Below are 12,500 nucleotides of genomic sequence, written 5' to 3'. Positions count from 1 at the left end.
AATGTATTTTTGAGTTAAAGCTCTTGTCTGTCTGTCTGTCTGTCTGCTTCTCTGTCTGTCTCTGTTGCGCTCCCTGTCCCTCTGTGTCTCTCTGTGTCTCCCTTTGTCTCTTGTGTGTGTGTGTGTGTGTGTGTGTGTGTGTCCCTCTGTTCCGCCGTCTCTGTGTCTCTACAGAATCTGTGTTGTGGGTGAAGGCAGCTCTGCTCGATCGATGAGTGAAATTACGCATGTGATGACAGAGTGAACATGAGGAGAATGTATGTTAACGATGGAGAGAAGGCAGTGAAAAGCCTTTCACACACACACACACACACACACACACACACACACACACTACCTCAATACGTATGTGAGCATGTCATAACACACATGAACCCAGCAGCGTGAGAGGAGGAGAAGAGCAGGCCATGATTACATTTACATGTTTTTGTTGTATTTGCATCTTATTAACATGCATTCACAAGTGCACGTACACAAACACAAACACACACTCAGGCGACACAAGAGGGAAAGCCCCGCTGCAGCTCTCCGAGGATGAGTCATCCTGTTTGTGTGTGTGTGTGTGTGTGTGTGTGCGTGTGTGTGTGTGTGTGTGTGTTTGTGTGTGTGTGTGTGTGTGTGTGTGTGTGTGTGTGTTTGTGTGTGTGTGTGTGTGTGTGTGTGTGTGTGTGTGTGTGTGTGTGCGTGTGCGCGGGCGCATGCATGAGCATATGTATGTATGTGTGTAAGTGCATGCACACACACCTGTATATGTATATGTGTGTTCTAAGGTTCTGCAATCCTTATATTATGACAATAATAAACAGGATTCCATATACACAAACACACACACACACACACACACACACACACACACAAACACACACACGCACACACAAACACACACACACACACACACAAACACACACACACACACACACACACTCACACAAAAATATATCAGTCAGAGTCATTTTGGTGTTCAGTTCACTACATTTACCACCACATCACAAATCTCAAACTCTAAATTAGGAGTTACCCAATGAGATTGTTGGTGTGTGTCAAAATGGAGGCCAAACCCCTTCGATGACCAAGGTCGTCAAAACCTTGCTGAGCTCTGATTGGTTTGACGATGTGCCTCTAGTCCTGCATCAGATTGATTGGCAGTGTCTGTTGATGTTCCCCTTTCTTTCATTTACACTAGTGTATAATTAAAAGCTGACATGAGCAATCAATAACTGCAGAGTGCTCAAGGGATACAGGAAGTGCATTAATGTCATTGAGTCTCCCATGAGGGTGGGGCAGGGGCCTCCTTCTGATAGACACCAGACAGCCCCCAAACACACACACACACACACACACACACACACACACACACACACACACACACACACACACACACACACACACACACTGCTTAAGTCTGATAAAAGAATGCTGGTGAATTTAATTCATAAAAACCTCCAATCTGCTCTGATTACAGCAAATCAGTTACTCCTCCAGTGGGATGTAGACTGTATAGGGGGCACTATTCCACTATTTGCAGTATGCACCCTCAGCATCCTATACTCTATACCACCCTATACATGATGTACACTAAGAACACTACGCAGCCTGTGCCACTATGCACACTATGTACACTATGTACCCTATGTGCCCTATGTACACTATGTACCCTATGTACCCTATGGACCCTATGTTATGCCTCAGCATTACAGAGGTGACCCTGCAGGATCTGGAGTGGTAAATGGCTGTGGTCTCAAAGTTGACTCCAGAAAGAGCCGTCTAGGGTGGCCCTCCTGTGCTGCCTGTAAAGCCCCATGGCACTTGTATTAAAAGACGGGAGATGTGATATCTCTGCGGAAGGTTCCCTAACGTTGACCAGGCCCGGGTCCAACACACTGAGTCAGCAGTCCTGACTCAGTCCTGGGGGAACACGTGTGTTAATTAGGCCCAGAGTTGAACGGCCCTGTGAAGAGTTTCGCTTTAAAGTCTCTGATTCCACTCTTCTCCTCATCTCTCCCATATCAGGTTCTTCTGATGGACTGCTTGACTTTTGCTTTCACAGCTCAATTGCTCTGTGGGACGTTCACTCACACAACCCCACCACCAATTACAAACTCTGGGGAGTGTGTGACTGTGTGTGTGTGTGTGTGTGACTGTGTGTGTGTGTGTGTGTGTGTGTGTGTGTAAACCTACCCCATATGGCCTTTGAAAAGCATCCAAAATATAGATCAGTTATATTGGATACAATATAGGCGATATGTGTTTTATGGGATAGAAGCTCCACACCCTGTCAGACCTCTAATGTCCAGGAAGTAGATTAATGGCCACATTACAGAGTGGGCAGCTCAGTAATCTGGAGGTAACAAGGATCACAGGACTGTCCAGGACTATGGTCTCTGGTGGACAGCACCAGAGAGGCTACAGATCCGAGCTCTTGTCCAGGCCTGGAGACGGGCATGTCAGGGACACTGGGACGCTTGAGCAAGAGTCCAGCAGCCCAAGGACACACACCGTAACATGGTGGAGGTGAAGGGAAAATCGGCATGAATGCATCGCCTTATAGCGCTAAGCAGCAAAATATCAATACTGACTGGTATTGCAGGTGCACACACTGGACTTTTACTGGGTTTACTGGTATTTGCTGGTGTCCTTTCCCACATCTGTGTGTGCAGTGTTGGGCTGTGTTTACATGAGTGACAGGATCCGTAGTGAATGTTACTCTGGGGAATACACACGCACACACACACACACACACACACACACACACACACACACACAGTGTGGAGTCATGACTATATAAGGCTCTGACTGTGACTTCTCCAAAACACACGTCTTTGCTTCTCGTGTAAACACGTCCTAATAGCACTCTGCAGAAACCAGGGAGAATCTGTATTTGTGTGTATGGGGATGCACAAACACACACAGCCACACTATACAAGGAAGCATCCAACGCCTGTACAGTATGTGAGGATAACTGCAGATCAGACACACACACACACACACACACACACACACACACACATTTATCCCACAAATTAATGTATATACATAGCAAACATTGCGTTACAGAAAAATCGACCATCACAAGTCCAAACTTTGCACCATTTTCATCCAGTGTCTGTGGTGTATGATCACTCACACAGGTGCTCCTGTTGCAGCGCTGGGAGAGTCCTGATGAACAACAGATGTTCATGCGGAGCAGCCATGTTTCTGTCCTCCGCTTCTGTCACGTGGGAACACGTGGGGACACGTGGGGACACGTGGGGACACGTGGGGACACGTGGGGCTCACAGGCGTCGCAAGTGACTAGCGTAAACGCTACTCGCAAGGCAGAGAGGGTCAGCTACTCTGCCATGACATGACACACTGAGCCTCCTGCTCAAAGGACCCAATCACATTGTTGTTCAGTTCACACACACACACACACACACACACACACACACACACACACACACACACACACACACACACACACACACACACACACACACACACACAGCTGGTTGCAGTCCTTCCCACAAGAAAGTATTTTAAAACAGAACACCACTGTTTGGCTTACCGCTGAATATCAGCTCCATCAAAATAGCTCTCCCATAAAAACCACAGCACTGGCTCACATACACACACACACACACACACACACACACACACACACACACACACACTCAGATGAGATAGAAGTACCTCACTTCTCTTTTGAATAAAATAAGGAACTCAAAAGATTATGGAGATGTGTTAGGCGTACAGTTATGGCTATGGCAGATATGTCAGTCTGTCTGATGGGTTGTCTCTTAGTGTCTTTACCTCAGTGTTTCTCTCTGTCTCTCCCTCTCTTGCTCTCCTTCCCTTTCACTCTCTTCATCTCTCTTTCAGTCTCTCTCCGTCTCTACCTCAAATCCTCTCCCTTGTCTTCTCCTTGCCTATTGAGCTCTCCTTCTCTCGCTCTCTCTTTCAGCCTCTCTCTCCTTTTCTCTCCTTCCTTTCCTTCTCTCTCTCTCTCCATCTCTCTCTGTGTAAACGGGGGACGACAGATGCTGAAATGCCTGTGGTGGGTTCCTCTTACTTCTTTTCACCTAACATATATTTCTCTTTTCCCATTCACGCATAATCACAGACTTTCCCCACACTGCACGCGGACACACACACACACACACACACACAATTGTACTATTCCACATAGAGAATGATGGCATACATGCTCTCCACACATAGTGAATATTGTAACACTGTTTCAAACAGTAGAGTTCCTGCTCTCATCTCTTCTCTCTCTCTCTCTCTCTCTCTCTCTCTCTCTCTCTCTCTCTCTCTCTTTCTCTGCATACAGCCTGCAGGCAGTAAACACTGCACAAATACTTCATGTACTACACATTCCATCATATCAATATGTGTAACTATCTAACGTTTCCAGAAAACACGTTCGCACTGAAAACATATTGAATTGCCTTGACTTCCTGCATCGTTTGAATGCTGAAGAGAAGCTGCTGGTTCCACACACACTCCGTGGTGTGACACCCTCCAGACCGAGTCAGGGGTGCAGCCTGTTCACGCCAGCACTGTGTCTGCATTCATTATGCTGACTTCTGCAAACTCCATATGGAAAAACTTAGGCACTAAAGCACCTACATTTCAAATGAAAACACCCTTTACTGGTTTTGTAATTTTATGACTAATTTGCTTCTGTTCTAAGAGACATGATAAAATGATTAATGTGTGGGTTTCTAGGGCGACACATGACATGAGTGGAAAAGTGGTTTGGTGGATGTCAGAATGGCAGCGATGGAGTGTCAGACACGTAACCAGCTCACTCGTGTTGGAGGGAGTCGAGCCGGAGAGGGTGGATGTCCAAGTCTAAAGGCCCGGCTCACACCTCCAGACCCTGCACTAGTGCAAACGAGAACACTAACAGATCTGTATGTTTCAGACCTGCATGTTGAATACGGGTATAATACACCCTGAATAAACCAGAGGAAACAACCTCCTGTAGTATTCCCGAAGGCCTGGCCCTCTCGGCCTCCATGACCCTGTAGTATCATGACCTGGGGCAGCTGTGGGCTGAAGGTCAGAGACGTGGTTCAATCCCACGATCAGCAGGAACCATGGGTGAAGTGCCCCTGAGGAAAGCACCTAACCCCCCGACTGTAGGGGGCTGCCCACTGCTCCAGGAATCTGGGTTCACTCCCAATGGGTTAAATGCAGAGAGGAATCTCCCTTAGGGGATTAATAAAAGCTCTTCTTCTCCTCTTGTCCTGAAGACACTGCCCTTTCAGCCTCCCGAATTCACACAGAATGATCTTGAATTCTGTGTGAACTCATTATGCTTTTTTCGTAAGGATGTAAGTACGATTTATTGAAACAATTTGCATTGACCAAAGTACAGTACATGGTATCAGCATATTGACTACACTCGAGGAAACACAGCAAAACAGGTAAACAGGTAATAACCAAACAATAAGATTCTCATAAGATTCAGAAGTCTTCAAATTTGCGTTTGTTTGAGTAGGTTTGTAGAGCAGAGACAGAAGGAGCTTGATGAGTATGGGACGCCAGACTGCTCCATCATCTGGCAGCATAATCCACCAATACACCACCACCATAAATTTTCAGAAGAACCCTAGAAACAGGCAGCATATTCTGTGAGGACGATCTCAGAGGTCGCTGTGTGGTTGAAAATGTAGGCAGAATGACAATATAAGAGGAGGTAACCATTTAGTGTCTTATAAAATGAACATCATATATAAATGTCATATGTCAAATGAAGTCAATTTAAACTGCCCAGTACTTGACTGTGAACCAATGAAGTGAAGTGAGAAATGGTGTCATATGGTCTCTCCTCTTACCTAACTGACTAAGGTAAACCTTCCAGTAGAGACTGGTTAATTCCAGTTAGAGGCCGTTACAGCAGTCTAGAGTGCATTAATGACTTTATCCTGGTCTGAAAAACCTGATGTGTAATGTTTCATAGTTGAAAGGAACACTTCTGCCCCACAGGGCTGATTTGTGTATCAGATCTGAGTCCAATACGACATGAAGATTTCTGGAAGAAGACTTGATACGTGAGGACCAAGGACCAAAAGGCTACTGGGGACACCACTAATGAGATGAGGAGCACATAACGACCTCACATGTAGAAAGTCAAATGAAGTCTTTAGCCCAGACGGTCCGCTTCAGGCCATTAAACACGAAGAGGGGTGTGTTTCTTTTGAAGAGTGTATAGGCTGTGTAAGAGTAGCTCTGAGGCGAGAGGCAGGAGGAGCTAGTGCAGGAGGAGTGGGGCAAGAGGAGTGGGGCAGGAGGAGTGGGGCAAGAGGAGTGGGGCAGAAGGAGTGGGGCAGAAGGAGTGGGGCAAGAGGAGTGGGGCAGGAGGAGTGGGGCAAGAGGAGTGGGGCAGGAGGAGTGGGGCAGAAGGAGTGGGGCAAGAGGAGTGGGGCAGGAGGAGTGGGGCAGAAGGAGTGAGGCAAGAGGAGTGGGGCAGGAGGAGTGGGGCAAGAGGAGTGGGGCAGGAGGAGTGGGGCAGAAGGAGTGGGGCAGAAGGAGTGGGGCAGGAGGAGTGGGGCAGGAGGAGTGGGGCAGAAGGAGTGAGGCAAGAGGAGTGGGGCAGGAGGAGTGAGGCAAGAGGAGTGGGGCAGAAGGAGTGGGGCAGGAGGAGTGGGGCAGAAGGAGTGAGGCAAGAGGAGTGGGGCAAGAGGAGTGGGGCAGGAGGAGTGAGGCAAGAGGAGTGGGGCAGAAGGAGTGGGGCAAGAGGAGTGGGGCAGGAGGAGTGGGGCAAGAGGAGTGGGGCAGGAGGAGTGGGGCAAGAGGAGTGGGGCAGGAGGAGTGGGGCAGAAGGAGTGAGGCAAGAGGAGTGGGGCAGGAGGAGTGGGGCAGAAGGAGTGAGGCAAGAGGAGTGGGGCAGGAGGAGTGGGGCAAGAGGAGTGGGGCAAGAGGAGTGGGGCAGAAGGAGTGGGGTAAGAGGAGTGGGGCAGGAGGAGTGGGGCAAGAGGAGTGGGGTAAGAGGAGTGGGGCAAGAGGAGTGGGGCAGAAGGAGTGGGGCAGAAGGAGTGGGGTAAGAGGAGTGGGGCAGGAGGAGTGGGGCAGAAGGAGTGGGGCAAGAGGAGTGGGGCAAACAGAACATCTCCAGATTACTGAGCTGCCCCCTCTGTAATGTTCTTGTTATTCAACGTACTCTTGCTCAGAACTGTATACTGTAGACACACACTTATCCATGCAGACACACACACTTATCCACGCAGACACACACACTTATCCACACAGACACACACACTCATCCACACAAGAACACACACTTATCCACACAGACACACACACTTATCCACACAGGAACACACATTTATCCACACGGGTATACACGCTTATCCGCACAGACACACACATGAGAACACATGAGAACACACACTTATCCATATGGGCACAGACACTTATCCATATGGGCACACACTTATCCACACAGGAACACACACTTATCTACACAGACACACACACTTATCCACACGGGTATACACACTTATCCAAATGGGCACACACTTATTCACACAGACACACACACTTATCCACATGGGCACACACTTATTAGACACACACACTTATCAATACAAGCACATACACTTTTCCACACAGACACACACACATCCACACCTACTTATCCATATGGGCACACACACTTATCAACACGGGCACACAGACTTTTCCACACAGACATACACTTTTCCATACGGGCACACACACTTATCTATGTGGGCAAACACACTTATCCACACAAACACACTTATCCACACAAACACACACACTTATCCATATGGGTACACACACTTATCCACACAAACACACACACTTATCCATGTGGGCAAACACACTTATCTACACGGGCACACACATTTATCCACATGAGAACACACACTTATTCACATAGGCACATGGGCACACAGGCACACACATGGGCACACACAAGGGCACACACACTTATCCATGTGGGCAAACCCACTTATTCATATGTGTACACACACACATCCACACACACACTTATCCACATGGGCACACACTTATCCACACAGACACGCACACTTATCCACACAGGCACCCACACTTATCCACATGGGCACACACTCTTATCCACACAGGCACACACACTTATCAACATGGGCACACACTTATCCACACAGGCACACTCACTTATCCATATGGGCACACACACTTATCCACATAGAAACATACACTTTTCCATACAGACACACAGACTTATCCATATGTGTACACACACTTATCCACACAAACATGCACACTTATCCACTCACACACATGGGCACACACACTTATCCATACGGGCACACACAATTATCCATATGGATACACACAAACATCCACACAGACACACATACTTATCCACATGGGCACACACACTTATCTATATGGGCACACACACTTATTCACATGGGCACATAGGTACACAGGCACACACACATGGGCACTAATCCACACCTATCCACTCACACACATGCACACTCATCCACATGGGCATAAACACTTATCCATACAGTCACACACACTTATCCACATGGGCACACATACTTATCCGCACAGGCACATGGGTACACAGGCACACACACATGGGCACTTATCCACACAGGCACACACACTTATCCACACTGCTTGGAGCATCACAGTAAGTGCAATATTGATTTGGCTGGATTTCTAAGCAAGCTTCACAGTAGTTCTCAGTAATGTTAAGCACGCTGAGGTTGAAGTAATTACTGAACGCAACCACAGACCACTGCGGTGCTAATGTTTAATCCACTCATCACATCATATACTCATATTTACATGGGGAAAGATGAGGCCTCATCAACACATAATTGGAGTCAATTGGATACAACCCAGTTGACCATGTTAAATCTCAGGTTCACCAGTATGTGCTGGCCCATGTTCCATCACTCAATCACAATATGTAACAAGCTACAGTATATTACTCCAGTAATCAAAATGTATTCTTTCTATTTCTAGAGCAATAATTCCCTATGAAGATTGAGCCTTTCTCTGCATTTATCTGCTTTATTGGAGGCTGCAAGTATGAATATTCATGTTAGGTGGTCACATAACATTGTAACTGGCTCTCTGTCGGCGGTCATACAGTAGATAAACAGCGGCACTCCAAACCCAAATGTGTGTAGGCTGGCAGAAATCTTTATGTGACATTATGCTAAAGTATTAACCAGCCACTTCATTATACGTACCACATTATACCACACTTTACTATGTATGTCACTGTAGGAGCACAATAATACTGTTTTATACAGTACGCATGTAAATATCTCAACACCCCAGATAAAGGGCAGTGGGCGGAGCTTACCACAGTCCTGTCACAGATGAAAGAAAGAAAGAAAGAAAGAAAATGAAAGAAATTAATAACAAAATAACACTATATAAAGGTGAGTAATTGTTCGATTTGGGTATAGCTCCTGACAGTGATTGGTCGAAGGCGGGTGCTTCCTGTTAAATTCTGCTGATACATGCAGAAGTGCGATTTGGAGACGCTCTCGACCTATGATCTTTCTCTGCTTGATTTTCTTATTACGTCCAACAGAACCAGTCCTGCGGAGGGAAAGATTTATCTGTGTCTCACACACTTGCACTCACACACCGTTCTGCATTTCCACTGAAAGTGTTAGCACTCCAGCAGGGAGGAACAGACAAAAAGAGACACAATACCAAGCAGCAAGGCAGACAGGCCACAGGTTCTCCAAATCAGTGGCAGCGGAAACAGTGACAGACAAAATTCATCATGACGACATAATTATAAGATTCATGTTTATTGCATCTGCTAAGCTTGCTGAGCAGTGTCTTATCACAACCTCACAGGCAGTCTCCCTTTTTTTGACGCAACCAAAGATAATGAAAAGAATAATAATTAATTTAATGATTTACGTGTTAATTAACTTACTAAGAATGAAACATGGTAGAAGCAAGCAGTGTTAGACCTCGTTTATGAAATCATTTCACTAATAAAAAATTCAGCTTCCTCAATTTGACTAATTAGTAATGCTAATTTATTCATAGACTTTGATTGTTTTCTACTTGTTTTTAAAAAAAACTGAATAATTTTTCTTCAATATTCAATTTATATTCAATGTTCAATTGAAATTTAAGCAGATTTGTTCCCACAAGGGCAAAGCCTGTCAAAGTACTGCAAAGTTCAAATATACACTCTACAACCAGGATTCGGTTCGAGTCTCCATGTGAGGTCCATGGCTAGGGGTTCCATCCCCATTGGACTGAGAGACAGGCACAATGAGACATTTCAAATTTTCTTCTGAGCACCAACTCATAGCAGCACACTGGACATCAGTGAGCTGATGCTGTCTGAGCTCGACACAGAGACGTACTGCAGAGGGGATATTAGAAAAGACACTATATTCATAAAAAAGGTGTTTGTGTTTCTCTTATTCATGCATGTGAACCCATTAACAGCCGCAATGTTACAGGTGAGGAGGTCAGTGAATATCTGTTGGTACAATAGAGAAATATAGAGTACCAGATAGACTGCTCAGTATATCTGAAGCTGATTCCCCACTTCCAGAAAGACACACACACACACACACACACACACACACACACACACACACACACACACACACACACAAACACAAACACACACACACACATAAAGACACACACATACTCACACACACACACACACACACACACACACAAGAAGACACACACACATACACACACACTCACACTTACACACACTCACACACACACAGGCCCACAGAGAAGACAGATGATGAGTTAGTAGTGAAGGAAACCCTTTTCAGAATACAACTACAACTGCTTACTGATAATAACGAGAGAACAGATGTCCAGTATTACACTAGCACATCCTTCCAATATATCATACACACACACACACACACACACACACACACACACACACACACCCTCTACACACGCTACACACACACACACTGTGTAAGTTGGGAATCGGATTCTTGGGTGAAACATGTCTGGGAAAACTGAAAAAAAAAAACAAACTAAAATGCACTACAAAAACAAACCAACTAGCAGACAGACACCAGAGAGAGACAACAGAACAAGACAAAACAAAAAGCCAAAAAACAAACAAACAAAAAAGAAGTGAATGGACACAATCTGCCCTCTGTCTCCATGAGACTGTGCAGTCAACCCACTGGACAGTGAACTGTACTGGCCAGACGGGGTCTGGAAACAGCAATAATGACCTCATCCACTGAGAGGCTGACATTACTGGATCCAGACAGAACAGCCTGCAGTCATTTGTTGATGGCTGTGACATGGAAAACATCGACTCAGACGTACTGTGGAGTGGCACCACACAGACAAACTGAAAAACTTAAGCACACACACTCTACTAGTTTCAAACACCTGTCTACCATAAGCATCCCAGTGTACAGAGACTATAAGAGGGATGTCTATGTGTGTGTGTATGTGTGTGTGTGTGTGTGTGTGTGTGTGTGTGTGTGTGTGTGTGTGTGTGTGTGGTTGGGGGGAGAGGGATGGGGGCGTCTTCATGACTCCTAGAGTTTCCTAGACTATTTGGGGATTTTCCAGACAGGCCGAAGACCAGGACATATGGTCCCCACATACACACATCAAAACACTGAGTATATATTAAGTACATCTGACAGTGTGTGCACATTTCCCACTGGCTCAACATCTTTGTCCTACCTAGTGTGACCTAAAAGTTGCTCAAGCTCTCTGAGGCTACAATAGACATCAACTAAACACCATCTTGAACTGCCTTAAATCCACAACAACATGGCACTTAAGTCACACAAACATGTATGCACGCACACACACAGAGTAGACTAGAGGTTGCTTTTAAATTATTAGAATGCAGGAAGGGAAATTCTTCAGTGATTGGTTACATAACATGGATCTGCACATAGCTCTGCACAGTGTGGCTTCTGTCTTGTTGTAGAGATAGTTAGAAGACTCCTCGTGGGGTTTGTCTATTTCTTGCACTGAGGCATCTTTACACAGTCTAATTCAAACAGCCTTCAACTTCATGCAAAAGACCAACAATCAAATGAATAAAAAACAAATACGTGCTAATATCAACTTGTGCTTAATGTTTACCTAATTGTTATTGTCTAGTGTTTAGCCTAGTAATACATCTTTCCCACTAATATCTCCGATTAATGTAATTCTGGCACACTAACTTTACATGTCATACATATTCATGTAGGAGTTTCATAGTTGCCATATCAAGATGTAAATCCCTCCTGGTTCAGTTGTTTTTCTAATCAATGGGCACAGCTCTTTCGGCCAAGCTTGACTGCATGCTCAACAGTCTGAGCGCACCACTGATATTCAAACTCACACATGCCAGGGAGAATGACAGCCATCCCAGAACCTCCCAGAAGCTCTGAAACACTCACAGACATTTGCTGAACACACCCTGACAGGCACCCCGTGAGGCCATGCTGACGAAAGGGAGGACAGAGCTCCAAACGCAGTGTCTCAGCCACACACAAACACACACA

The 12,500-nt window shown here is 45.8% G+C and overlaps 1 protein-coding gene across 2 annotated transcripts in view; it reads right to left on the bottom strand.

Annotated features, from left to right (window-relative positions):
* LOC143514953 (ankyrin repeat and sterile alpha motif domain-containing protein 1B-like) overlaps positions 1–12,500 on the bottom strand; it is a 98,911-nt gene that overhangs the window by 72,142 nt on the left and 14,269 nt on the right. Inside the window, exon 1 of one of the 2 annotated variants that reach the window (XM_077006782.1) lies at positions 3,125–3,237. The exons of the other annotated variant lie outside the window; for it this stretch is intronic. The gene's annotated coding sequence lies outside the window, so the exon portion shown is untranslated. Of the gene's footprint in view, positions 1–3,124; positions 3,238–12,500 lie in introns of those variants that run through there. 2 annotated transcript variants of the gene reach the window in all.

This window comes from Brachyhypopomus gauderio, chromosome 5, assembly GCF_052324685.1.
Source record: "Brachyhypopomus gauderio isolate BG-103 chromosome 5, BGAUD_0.2, whole genome shotgun sequence".
In the NCBI taxonomy this organism is placed as follows: domain Eukaryota; kingdom Metazoa; phylum Chordata; class Actinopteri; order Gymnotiformes; family Hypopomidae; genus Brachyhypopomus; species Brachyhypopomus gauderio.
The sequence above is the reverse complement of the archived record's forward strand: the minus strand, read 5'-3'. Positions and strand labels throughout refer to the sequence as shown.